This window comes from Fringilla coelebs (genome assembly GCF_963513975.1).
Source record: "Fringilla coelebs genome assembly, chromosome: 6".
NCBI lineage: Eukaryota > Metazoa > Chordata > Aves > Passeriformes > Fringillidae > Fringilla > Fringilla coelebs.
Genome location: NC_140034.1, coordinates 59,239,617 through 59,252,772, shown reverse-complemented (window position 1 = coordinate 59,252,772; position 13,156 = coordinate 59,239,617). Strand labels below are relative to the sequence as shown.

The 13,156-nt window shown below is 39.9% G+C and overlaps 1 protein-coding gene across 1 annotated transcript in view; it reads right to left on the bottom strand.

Moving 5' to 3' along the window:
- Positions 1 to 13,156, bottom strand: part of SPON1 (spondin 1) — a 181,051-nt gene that overhangs the window by 160,930 nt on the left and 6,965 nt on the right. The window lies entirely within an intron of this gene.

Below are 13,156 nucleotides of genomic sequence, written 5' to 3'. Positions count from 1 at the left end.
TTTAATTCATTTTGCAAGTAATGTAATCAGCGGCACATCAGATGAAATAAAGGGGAAAAAAAATAGACAGAGAGTTTTGAGAAGCTACCATATGGGTCTTTTTCATCTTTTGGGGAAATCTTACACAATGTCTAAGAAATGACTGTTTGGACACATGGTATTGAAGCTAAGGCCATTATATAAGGCCAGTGTCTAAATATATCATAACCCAATTCTAATGCATAGAAGCACTTTGTACAATCTTTATGGGCAACAAAACTAGGTTACTGAAAGATTCTAAAGGAAGCCAAGAAACTTTGCACAGTCAGAAACCCCACTGCAGCTAATACAGAAAACATTTATGATTATCTTAATCTGGGATTTAACACAATGTGTGGGCAGATTTGCTTAACAGGAAGGATTAGTGGGGGGTGGAGGGGGTGATTTACTGACTGGGGGTTTTTCATTTACTCCTCCATATGGGATTCCCACAGTACCATGTAAAGAGAAGCCAGAGCAAAAGGACAGCAGCAAGAGGCAAACTGCTGCCTTAGCAACCATTTAAAATACTTCCCTGAAGCTTCCAGAAGGCATTTCTCATGTAATGGTATAAAACAGGGGGTTCATTTTCCTAGGAAAGTACCTGTTGCTCAAGAGAGATTGTACTGAAAAGTATGTTTCCATTTTCATAATTTGTTTGCTACTTTATGTCCCCTCTCTCCTCTACTCTGTCTTCTTCCTATTTAAAAGTAGTCTGTTAGCTAAAATAAGTTTGTGACAAACAGGCTAAAGAGGGCAATAACAGGTATAATTAAGTCTCCCATACAAGCAGAGTCAACTTTACTCATCCAGCTGAAATTAGGAGGAAAAAAGAAAAAAAAAAAAAAAGAAAAAAAAAAAACCAGAAGAGAGTAAATGGGTTGTAGGAGAACAAAACCCTGATGTGTGCCTGACAAATAATGAATAAACACTGGCAATGCCCTAAGGAACCTCTACTACACTACTGACTGTATCAAGATATACAATCATTAAAGTATAGAACACTAAGTACCAAAGCTACCTCTTACACACTCATTCTTTTAAATGTTTCTTTGGAAAAGAAAAGCAGGTTCAAATGAACGGTGCCCACACACAAGGAAAAAAAAAAAAAGAGGCAAGAGCAGCAACAGTGCCTCAATTCACTCAATAGATGAGAATAATTGGAGCCCAGTTCAATCTGTGAAGTAAACAGAAGCAGGATGAAGGCTTTTCAATTTACACCTACAGCCTACAAATTAGTGAGCAGTCTGGTAGGATGAGCTTGGGAGGGATTGCATAATAACCCTACCCCCAGCAACAATGCAGGGAACAGGGAACAAAATGGTAGCTCTACACCAGCAGGGAATTTCCCTTTCTAATTACTGACTACTCTGAAAAGCATTCTCAAGAGCCAGACATCAGCTTTTGTGCAACTGGATGGGGAATTTCTTCGTTATTTTTGATTTATTCTCGTCCCAAAATTAATTTCAATGATGTTTTAAGAATCGAAAGTAACTATGCATAAAAAATACAAAGTATCTTCTGGCAAATACTGCTTGAGAATTTGTTTGGTAAAATAATTCTTTTTTCTGCCAGAAGTTCCACAGATTCACAATAATTATGGCTTGTGTAAATATCTTGTCTATATCAGTATTCAATATATAGTCACTTGCCTATAGCCATTGCAACCAAAAGTACCCAATCCAGAAAATTCTGGTTTTGCAGAACATGTTGTGTACATTCACATCTTGCCTCTTATGCAACCAGGAGAACAGTAAAGCAGAATACATGACTTTCAGTTTTTCTCACAAGTGAAAAAGGAGACAAAACAGAGCAGAAGGGGGATGGTTTGAGATAGGTAAGTAAAAAAAAAATACAACCCTCTTCTGAGGAACACAATTACTCACAAGAAAGTTTTCTTGTCCGCTTTCAATGATTGTTCATATGTAGATTTCCGCTTTGGGTAACTCCCAATAACAGGTTCTTCCAGAGGCACAACTACTTGGAGTCAAGAATCATTTCAGAAAGCAGAGCTATGCAACTACAGCGGCACGTGGTATTTCACTGTCATATTTTCTGAAAAATCCCTTTGCCAGGATTTCTCTTCCTGGGAGGATGAGAAGCCTCAGAGAAAAACCAATATAATCTCATTTGCTTCTCCCTGTTTTGCTGCTTTGGATTGCGGCTTGGACATTGTTTACCAACAGGTGAATGCTTGACTGGTTCCCTGTGAATTGTTTTTAATTAATGACCAACCACCATCAGTTGTGATGGACCCTGAGGAGTCAGTAACAAGTTTTCATTATCATTCTTGTTAAACCTTCTGTCTGTATCCTTTTCTCTTCCTTTAGTATAGTTTTAGTATAGCATTCTTTAATATAATATAGTACCATATAAAATAATAAATCAGCCTTCTGAGAACATGGAGTCAGACTCATCTCTTCACCTTGTCCTGGGGACCCCTCACAAACTCAGCAGTGGTACATTATTTCTAAACAAATCCTTGAATATTTAGAGCTTGATTAATAAGTCAAGCTCCTGTAAGTCAGTCCTGATGGAATGGGAACATCCAGACCACGGCTTGAGAAACAACCTGGCTCAGAAGGGGCTGTGGTGAGGCCATTTCTGCTCATGGCTGATTCCCTGCCATGGACACAAAAATGAGAGATTGAGGGAAGCACCTGGCCCCACCAGTTTAGAAGGCAAGCCTTGTGTTGAGGGAGGTCAGAGCAAAAGGAACAAAGGGGGAAGGCAGAGACAACTTTATCTCCTGCTTGGAGTGAAAGCCACATCTCCTGGCTTCACCAGCTGATTGAGATGTCAGTCCTGCACAGGCAGCAGGGCTGTCAGAACAAAATTCTCATCTTCCCAGATGAGAGAGCATCCATGAAAGCATTAGTCTTAGAGCAGCAATGGCCATAGCAAGGAAACTCTCTCAGAGGGGAGAGATAGGCTGGGATCAGTGAGCAGAGGAAAGGTCACAGAATGACAGAATGTGCTGACATGGAAGGGATCCACAAGGATCACTGAGTCCAGCCCCTGGCCCTGCGCAGGACCATCCCCAAGAGTCCCACCATATGCATTGTCCAAATGCTTCCTCAACTCTTTGCTCTAAGGGGAGGGCACCTCATTCAGCTGATAATTAAGCAGAGGTTGGTTGAGGTGGACAGCAGAAACTGAAGGAAATCAGGATGGGAGAAAACAGACCAGGAGAAATTCTGATGACTGAATTTGGTGCGTATGTCCAAAGAGAGCCTTTTGTGTTAAGCACTTTCAGCCAGAGTTGTTCCTACAATCGCAGACTTCACGGAGATGAACAAGGTCCCTTCACCTTGAAGTGGTCTGGCATTGTGCTAGATGAGACAAGTTCTGAAAAAGTGTGAAAGAGCGAGCAGCATTATGAGGATTTTTCTGGTCTGCGACTCCAAATAGCCTCAACCTGGTCAGAGGAAAAAAAACTTCTTAAAGCTACAGCCAAGCTTTACTGCACAGTTTTGTGAGGCAACAGACCAAAGGAAAACAAAGCATCCTGATGAGAAACACGTCTGCAAAGTCTCTTGAGTAAAGATTAGCGCTGAAGCAAAACATCTGATGAGATTAGGATGAGAGGACATATTTCTCAGTTGTGTGAGCCCCTGCACATCATTCTGAGGACACCATTAGAGGTTTCCATTCATCATTCAGAACAAAGTGAAATGACCAGAACCATCTCTGAAGGTATGTGAAGACAAAGCACCAAAAGGCAAACATGTTGAATGTGCCAGAATCCAAGGATATGCTCGTTTCCTGGGCAGGTCTTACATCATTCTGAGGCAGGATAAATAAATACTCGGTGATCGGATGAGTAACGAGCCTGGGTTGTTAGGTCATGAGAGAGAGCCATCACAGCAAAGACAAGAATCAATTACAGCTGCTCAGGGCAGCAGTGGAAGCTGAAACAATATCCTTGGCAAACACTGAGAGGTCACTACCATCATTAGAAAGGGAAGAGTTGAGAGGGAGGACTCCCAGGGCACTCCACAGCTAGGTCTGAGCAGGCTGCATGTGCAGTCTAGAATAATGGAAGCTAAAAATATTGTCACTTGAATAATGCAGAAGTGCCTTCTGAATTCAGGGAGCAGTTCTCAAGACAACAGCCAGCAAGCAGTACTTTTAGTCTAGCAGCAATTAATTCAGCAGTGAGCTGCAGTGAGAACTGACCATGAAGCCTGAAGGATGGATTTTGCCTACAGCAGCCATTCCTAAATATGTCAGGTAGGTAAACTCTTGAATTTAAAACAGCCATTCTGCTTATAAGTCACCAAAATCCCTCAACATAGTGGAGGGGGGAAAAAAAGAAAAAAAAAAAAAAACCCAAAGCAAACTGCACCAAAAAAAAAAAAAGAATAAAAGAAGGACCACAATTTAAATTTAATTGTGAGACTTTCTACTGGCATCTGTGTAGCTTCAGAAGTCCAGAGGACTGACAACAGTCTTATAGCCCATATAACCTGGGGAAACTGTCAAGCTGAGGTTCAGCCTTTATCATCCCTTTCATTTGCTCTCCTCCCCTCTGTCCCCACTGTCCTAATTCACATGATGGGAAAAGAAAACACATCATGAGAAAAGACTCCCAGGCTCAGGCAGAATTCCACATGTCCAGAGCCTGTCATTGCAGGCTGGAAGCTGACAGTGCTTGCTTGGAGAGAAGTGGAGGAATAAACCCATTTTCCCAGAATAACCCCTCCTTTTAAAGCCCTGTGTCATTCTGGGGGTAGCACATGTGTCCAGATCCATATTAGCAGGGTGAGGATTACAGGCAGTGATGGCTCAGACAGCCCAGTCAGCAGGGAATGCCTGATAAATGCTCTCTAACCTGATGCACAGTGGAAGTGCAAAGAACAAACGCTTGCTCTGAGGTCCCACTGATTGGAAGTGACGTGCTGAAGGTCTCAGCAGAAAGGCAAACTACATCAGAGGTAATTCTTGGGGCATTTCAGGAGGGGATAGGAGCTGAGAGAAGCGTGCTGATCTCTCTCAGCAGAGAAACAAACCTGAGGAATTGATGGCTGCCTTGGATGAAGCTGGTGAATTATGGGCGACAAAAAGGGAAATCTAGGAGGAAAACATAATGGCAACATTATAAATGAAGGAAGAGCTGCTGAATAGATGTTCCAATGAACCTGGAGCCGACATACATCTGGAGTTATAACCCATGACAGCTGCCATATGGCACCTGTAAAGCATCTGACTGCTGCCAGAGGGGTTAAATGTCTTTACTAAAATTTCACATGGCCCAGGTGCCACCATCTGAAGAAAGATTATCTGAGAGGAGAATAACAATGAGTTAGGCAGTTTAACTGGGCTGGAAATAAATGGATATTTGAAGTAAATCCCCTTAGAGTCGCTGAGACAGATATGTCCACTTAAACACTGCCCGGGGAGGAACACACAGCTCTTACTGATTGACACAACAGAGTTGGAAGGACCCAGACTTTGTCTCAGGGTGAGACAATTGCAAATGCAAAACTGGCCTCTGGACTGCAAGCAAGAGCTGAACCTCTTCAGGCATCAAATAATCCCAAACCCCCAGAGGGCCAGAATGGGACTCTGAACTCTGACATGTCTGAGGAGCAGATTGGCATCTCCAAGGCAGAAGGGAACAGTGCTTCCAGTGTAATTTCCTCTCTTGAGGGATTGATTTGTTAAGTGTCAGTGCCAAATTCCAGGAAACAATTCTTTAATGAGTCTCTTTAGAAGCCTCTTAGAACCAGGAAGTCTTGCAGTTTAACGCTAACCCGAAGAACAGACTAAACTAACAGATATTTTTCTTGGACAGGGGATTTAATTAGGCAATTCTGATATTTTACCATGATGTAGTCTGGCTTTGCTGCATTGGCAGTGTGCAAAAAAAGGGCAGAAGTTACACTTGAGATAATCCAGCTCTGATAAGCTTTGGATCTGAAGAGGAGCCTGGAGTTTCAGCTAACCAATCTCAAAAAGCATGCTTCCTGTTTTTGGTTTTACTGTTTTTAGAGGGTTTTTCGTTTGTGTTTTGGCTGGTATTTTTCCAAAAAAGAACTTGAATCATCACAAATTAAATATTTGTTTAGGCATAACCCTTTCCAAAAAACATAAGCTCTTACTGAGACACAATCATCATTTGAAGTCACTCTCAAGAAAAAGCATTTCCCCAGCAGACAAAAAAAAAAAAGTTTAAAAAAAAAAAGAAAAGAGGAAAAATTAGATTAAAGAAAGAGGACTAAATATTATGTGGCCAGAAGTTAGATGATTTTTCCCACAGCCAAGCAGGAAGATAGGGAAAGGGCAAAGAAAAAGAAATGTCAGAAGATAAACTAAAGCCAAATTAACTTATGAAGTTGGTTTTTAAAGTGATGATAGTGATGTAGCAAGAAAACCCTCAGGAAAGGCACTCAAACAAAGCTGAGATAAGCAAGTTGACATCAGAAGAGTGAGCCCAGCCTAAGAGACTGAATCTGATTTTTGTTCAGCAGTGAACTAAGTCACGCCGCACGTACAATTTAAAATTTATTTCCTCTTTGTACCTGTGTTAGTAGTTCAAAGATCCACTGCAATAAAATACACAACAAAACAGTATTCAGAAATTCCTTGTGTTTTCTGATTTTGGCTGTGAAATGATATGGTTTGAATAATTTATTCTAAAAGACACAGCAGCTCTGTACATAATCAACTGGGGGAGGGCCCAAGGTGTAACAAACCAGAGCTGGGCCACGCAAATCCTGAAAAACCTTACATGAGAATGAGATTTTTTTTTTGTCTCATTCATAGCACAAGCTAAAACTTGAATAAAAATGTAAAGGAAGGAAGCAAAAAACTGCACAGTTGGAATCCAGTTTGGTTTTTCTCCAGCCTTATCAGTAGCAAATAATGACCATCAAAGTTGCTTCTGTTCTGCAAGCTCCTGGTGCTCATTACTCTCTTACATCACCTTTTACTGCCCTAAAGCAAGGCATAACCACCTCCTGAGGCAATTTCTTAACCAAAATATTGCCTATAAGTGGTTCAGGTTGAGGTTTTTCCAGTGTACCAGAGATATTTATATTTAATCTCACTCAAAGTGTTGACATTTTCCAGTCAGTGCTAAAACTAGCAGTGGCAGATACTTTTTTTGGGATTTTTATTTTTAAGCTCATTTTTAATCCCTGAATATCAAGATATGGAATCTGGAGTTCTAGAAAAATGTGTGAAAGTGTTCATCAAGGTTAAACAATTCCACCCTACTAGAAAGGTGAACTGGAGTTTGGTTTTCCATCATGACATATAGGGGTGATTTATGCCTAGAATAATATTTGCAGTTATTCTTATAGAAATAAAATGTGGGAATACTCTTGTAAATGTAAAAGAACGAGAGATTTAAATTTTACAGACTCAGAATTCATGTCTACCTGCTTAGTCTACAAATCCTATACCTGGCATACTCTACTTAAAATACTCCTGTAATTATAGCTTTGGATCATTACCTCCACATGCTTTTAAGCAGTAAGATGACAGACTCTGTCTCAGTGACGAGATGCTGGGACAGGGAATGTGGAGAATGCAAACATGAGCAAAATACTTGGAAGTTCTGGGCACTTGTTAAAGAAAACTGCCTCAATTCATGCACCTCGGAAAAAGCTATTTAAAAAGTAGCCTGATGAGCTTATATTGGGATATAAGCTTAAAAACCCAAACATACAAGCCTAAAAGAACATCAAGATAACCCAAGTATACCTGAACTTTTATTATTAAAGGCTTAAAAAATAAATTGCAGTCTTTAATTCTTTTAAAAGCCATAAAACAACCTTTGCTTATAAATACAAGAATAAATCATTTGAAGTGGCTAAAAGCCTTTTAAGACTGATTCTTTCAAAATACACTGTATCAAGAAGATGTAAGATTTCCTGTAAAATGCTGCAACAGAGCATTAGAGGAGCTGCTTTTCCAAGAGGTTGTAAAAATACCTTTTCATCTAAATGCCTTGCTGAGCACATCAGTCAACTAAACAGCATCAAAAGAATGGGGTGACCAAGAACAAAGGACATGTCTGGGCTGTTGGTGCAGGGACCGAAGATAAAGGATCACTTGCTCACCTTACTTGACTGACTACTCCAATTTTCCTTAAATGTTTTCTTCTTCAGGACAGCCTCAAACTTTTATAAATGCCACACCTTTAATGAAACCTTCATTCTGGCTGCTGCTGTGCCTGCTCACTTTCTTACATCGCTTTTGCACAGGTGGGTCATTAAATTTAGCCACCTGAACTAAGAATTTTTCTGGTTCACTCTAGAGCAAAACATAGGCAAAAGGACACCTCTAGGAGACCTGCTATGCTGAAGGTATTTAACACTAAACCATCACCAAAATGCAGGTATAAGATAGAAATGTGACAAGTGATTATGCCAAAGAAGAACAAGGAAGTGCTTAATTTTGAGTCTTTGTGATTCAGCTTATCACTGAGGATGAAACAGATCATATTTGCAGATCATTTTCATATATTATTTATATATAAATGTATTTTATATATATACACTATTTCATTAATATTTATAATTTATATTTTACATTTTTTAATATTTGCTATATTTTTCTTTATTTTGTGTTTAATTATCAGGTATGTTCACAAATAGTACCCTCTTTTGGAGACATCTTGAAGGACAGGATTACAGTTCATAACTTCCTTGATAAATCAGATGAAGCTCTACATTAAAAAAAATAATAAAAACCCTCAGACTGAGAAAATCCTTCCTGAACACCAGGGACTCCAAAGCTATGCCACTCCAGGGATTACTGTGTCCAAGTACTGTGATTTTATTCTGAGAGTCCAGATCGACTTCTGGGTACAATTCTGAGGAACGTGAGACTGGAATCTCAACTTGACTGCAGAAAAAGCAAAGCTGGAAGGAGATGGCCTACAATGAAAATATGAATACTTGAGTAATGAACAGGTAGAGAGTGTTTGGAATTGGAGGGGGAATAAAGGAAACCTCAGACTACCTTCCTCATAATATATCAAGAAAATTCTTAATTTAGGAAGACAATTTCATAAGACAGCAATTTAACCTCTATTAGTGAAGACCCAGTTTGGATGTTAGTAAAAGATCTACAAAGGTCTCCTTAAATTTTTTATTAAATATAATATTGAAGTGTTTAAACTTGGAGAGATGAATTTTTTCTTCTTGTCGAACACTACAGAACAGATTGACAAAACATCCACCAAAAATTTCCTTGGAATATTTATCCTTCCTCAGAGAACAAGGAAGAGAGATGAGATGAGGTTCAGCGCTACATTTCTAATATTGTACATTATTTATCAGACTGAATCTATTACACTGCACGCATATGTTGATTCAAATGGCCTACACAGACACTCTTCTGCAGTCAGCCAGTGGTGATTGCTGCCCTGGGGTTTAATTTGCCTTCCAAACGATTTGCAGACTGTTGCTGAACATTACAAAAGAGAAGGATCAGCAGTCTGCATGACAAGAGCTGGGAATGGTTTGTGTAAAGAGGCCAATGGGACAGATACCCAGAGCTTCCAGAGGGCCTCACTGAGCTGTACAATTACTACTGGCATAAGGAAGAGCCCTATTCTATATCCCCAGATTTCTATGGCTGAATTTGGCCCTAGGATTCCCTAGCCATATTTAATTTAGCTATTTAACATGTGCTTCTGGGAGACAAAGTGATTCATTTTAAGGCTGGATTGTGTCTTGTGTGCACTACAAGGACAAAAAACCAAGGAAGTTTGACTGCATGGAGTAAACAAACAGAAAAATCAGATTTTAAAGTCTCATTTTTCTCAGAGGAGAAGAGATTTAGAATGGTGGAGTCCACACCAAACATCTGTAAAGGTCTCAAGTATAGGGGTAACCAGAAAGTGCACAGAAAAAAATACCTGTCCAACCACGAATTTTAACAGCTGTGCTATTTTTAGGATCACAACCCTGCAGCTTGAGGATTAATGAAGACTGACTGTACCTGGTGACCTGCAGGGTGACACGGGAGCAAATGAGCCATGAGGAGGTTACAGCAGCTGCTCACAAATGGGCTGCAGCACTCCCCCTGCTCCAGCTGGACTGTGACCCTGAGAACAGTGCTTTCCCCTCCTGGGTGTACCACATCCAGGTCAAAAACTCCACCACAGCCCTTCTTCACCAGCACATGCTCCTTTACAGAGCTTCGAGGCACTGTCCTGCTGGTCAGTCTGACACCAGGGGTTTGGTCCTGAGGGAGCAGCCAGGTTTTCTCCAGGAAACCTGCTGTAATTGACAGTTTGAGGCATGTAAATCAAGTGTTTGACAGGCTCTCTAAGTCATGGAAGGAAAGTCTTATTCGGTCAGCTTCCATTTCATCCCATTCTTTGGTTATACCAGGAAGTTTTCTAATGCCAGTGTATCGGCACAATTTTGCCCGACAGGTGGGGAGAATGATGAGCAGGATTCCATTGTACCAGATGGCTAAATTATTAGCCTTTAATAATAAAATTCTATACTATATTACACTAGATCTAACTGAAACCCAACAAGAACTCAACTGAACCAAATCTCGTGACTGTTTCCTGACCGACCACCAGGACACTGCTTGCAGAGATTGGTCAAGAAAACAAAACACACTAGAATCCAATTACCAAATCCCTTCAGGTAAACAATCTTCCACAATGCATTCCACTTGTGCACAAACACCGGAGCAGCAAATGAGATAAGAACTGTTTTGATCATTCTTTTCTCTGCTTCTCCAGGAAAAAACCTGAGAGAGAATTGTCTCTCTCTGATAAGAGAATGTGAATCCCACAGTGAAGCCCTTGCGTCAAGCAGTGTTTTCTTTTGACCAGGCTCTGAGCAGGGGATGTGTCTCCTCATGGAGGCAGAGGTGTAGTCCAAAAGCAGCATTCAGTCCCATGCCACTGTTAAGGAATTTTCCCCGAGTTCTGCTGCACTGTGTGAGCTGTTGAATGGCATATGCTCCATCTGAACACAGGGAAAACAGAGCTGCAAGTGGCATCCACTTACTGTACACACACAGCTTTTTCTTACTCTACACAGCTGTTCAGCCACCCTTGGCATCTTCACTTTCTAATAAAAACACAGTGCAAACACTTGAAACAAACATCTTTTTTTTCTCCTGGTTGCCACCACCCAGCCACGGTACAAGGGATGTCTGTATTTACCACTGCAAGCACTCTTTGAATTCTTAAATGAGACTCTTACATCTGTATCCACAGAGGCAGAACAGGCAGACACCATCTGAAGAAACTTCAGGGAGTTGTGCTAACGTGGGATGAGCATGGTGAGTACTGTTTCAACCACAGATTTGCAAATTCAGTTATGGATAACCTTTGAGAATCCCACCTGCCCAGAAGAACACCGATTTCAGATTGCAGCTCATACAATGCACTTAATTAAACAATCCTCCCTCCACTGAGATCCACTGGGATTTTTTTATCCATCTATATAGAATTTCCATTTGCTTCCCACTCTGTATGCCTCTGTACTTCAGCAAAGCTCAGTGAGTTTTCACTGCGTGTGAGAAATAAAGACAAAACTCAGGCCAAATTTTTCCCATTAGCCACAGCCACAAAGATACTAACAACTGAAATGAAGAAATTAATGGTGACAAGCTTTTTTTAGAATAGATGAAACATCGCTATTTCTACTTCTTAGCAGTAGCTGATCCTTCAATACCAGCTTATTCTTAAAAAAATCCAACCTTATCAAAAGTACATATTAAAGATTTCTCCCAAATAGGAATTTATTTCATTTTAAGGAAGATGGAGTTATTCCAACCTCAAAGAGGTTCTCACTTATTCTAGATTTTCTTACAAAATGTACAAAAACCAGACAGAAGCCTCTAAGCAAACTCAGCAAGAAAACTGGGCAATCGCTTCTTGAGTTTGCACGTCTTATTTGCTACATACAAAAATACAGAAGAAATATAGGAAAATATCTTAATTTCTGGCTCTATGCAGATCACCAAAATTGAAACTTGAGTATTTCCCTTGAAAACCTTGAAACCCAAGGCAAGTGAAATCTTCACCTAGAATTTACTATTCAAATTACTATGAATATTATTACTCATACTATAAATTGTAATCAATACAATTCAACAATATTTATAAGCCTGGAAAGTCAAACAGCAAACGATACCTCATGTGAGAATCAAACCTTACTTAATAATTTCTACCTTCTTTCATAAACAGTATATATACTCTGAGTTTCCAAAATTCCCTGCATGGAGTAGCTGAAAACACCAGTTTGTGAATCATCCTTCTGGATTCTAATCCTTTTAATAACAAACATTTCATCCCACTGAATGTGTTCATTAAGTAAAGTACTACTGAGCATAAATAAAACAGCAGAATCTAATTTATGAATGATAAAACAGTCATTACAGCCACGGTAAACACTTCTCAGAGTCATGTTCTACATCTCAGTGGACAAAAATATCAAGGCAGAGAAGCACAAAAGCCAAAATATAAATAGACCAGTTTTGATATTCACTTTGGCTAAAAGGTTCAGGTGTCCTAGGCTCTAGTTCAAAAAACTGATATTCATTTTTAGCTGTAGGAATGAGGGGAGGCAAGGTGCAGTCCAGGTACAGGAGCCTTGACCCCTTGAACATGCATGGTGTCACAGTCATAATTTCTGGAAAAATCCCTTCACCAGGATTTCTTCTCCTGGGAAGCTGAGCAGCCTCAAAGAAGAATGAAAACGATAATTATCTGAATGCTTCTCCTGTGTTTTGCTGCTTTGGAATGGGGTTGGAGATTGTTTATCCAAAACAGAGGTTCAGGTGATTGTTTCATTGCTTTCATGTGAATTGTTTTGACTTACTGACCAATCACTGTCCAGCCCTGTCAGACACCAAGGAGAGAGTCACAAGTTTTTCATTATTATCTTTTAGCCTTTTGTCTGTATCCTTTCTCTATTCTTTAGTATAGTTCTAGTATAGCATTCTTTAATATAATATCATATCATAAAGTAATAAATTAGCCTTCTAAGAACATGGAGTCAGATTCATCATTTCCTTCCTGCCACGGGGGACCCCGAAAATGCCACACACATTATAATATAAATATATAATATAAAACATATATATAAAACATGCTATGCTGTCCTCTCATATCAACACCCACTAACACAGTCTGCACTCCGCTGTGCCC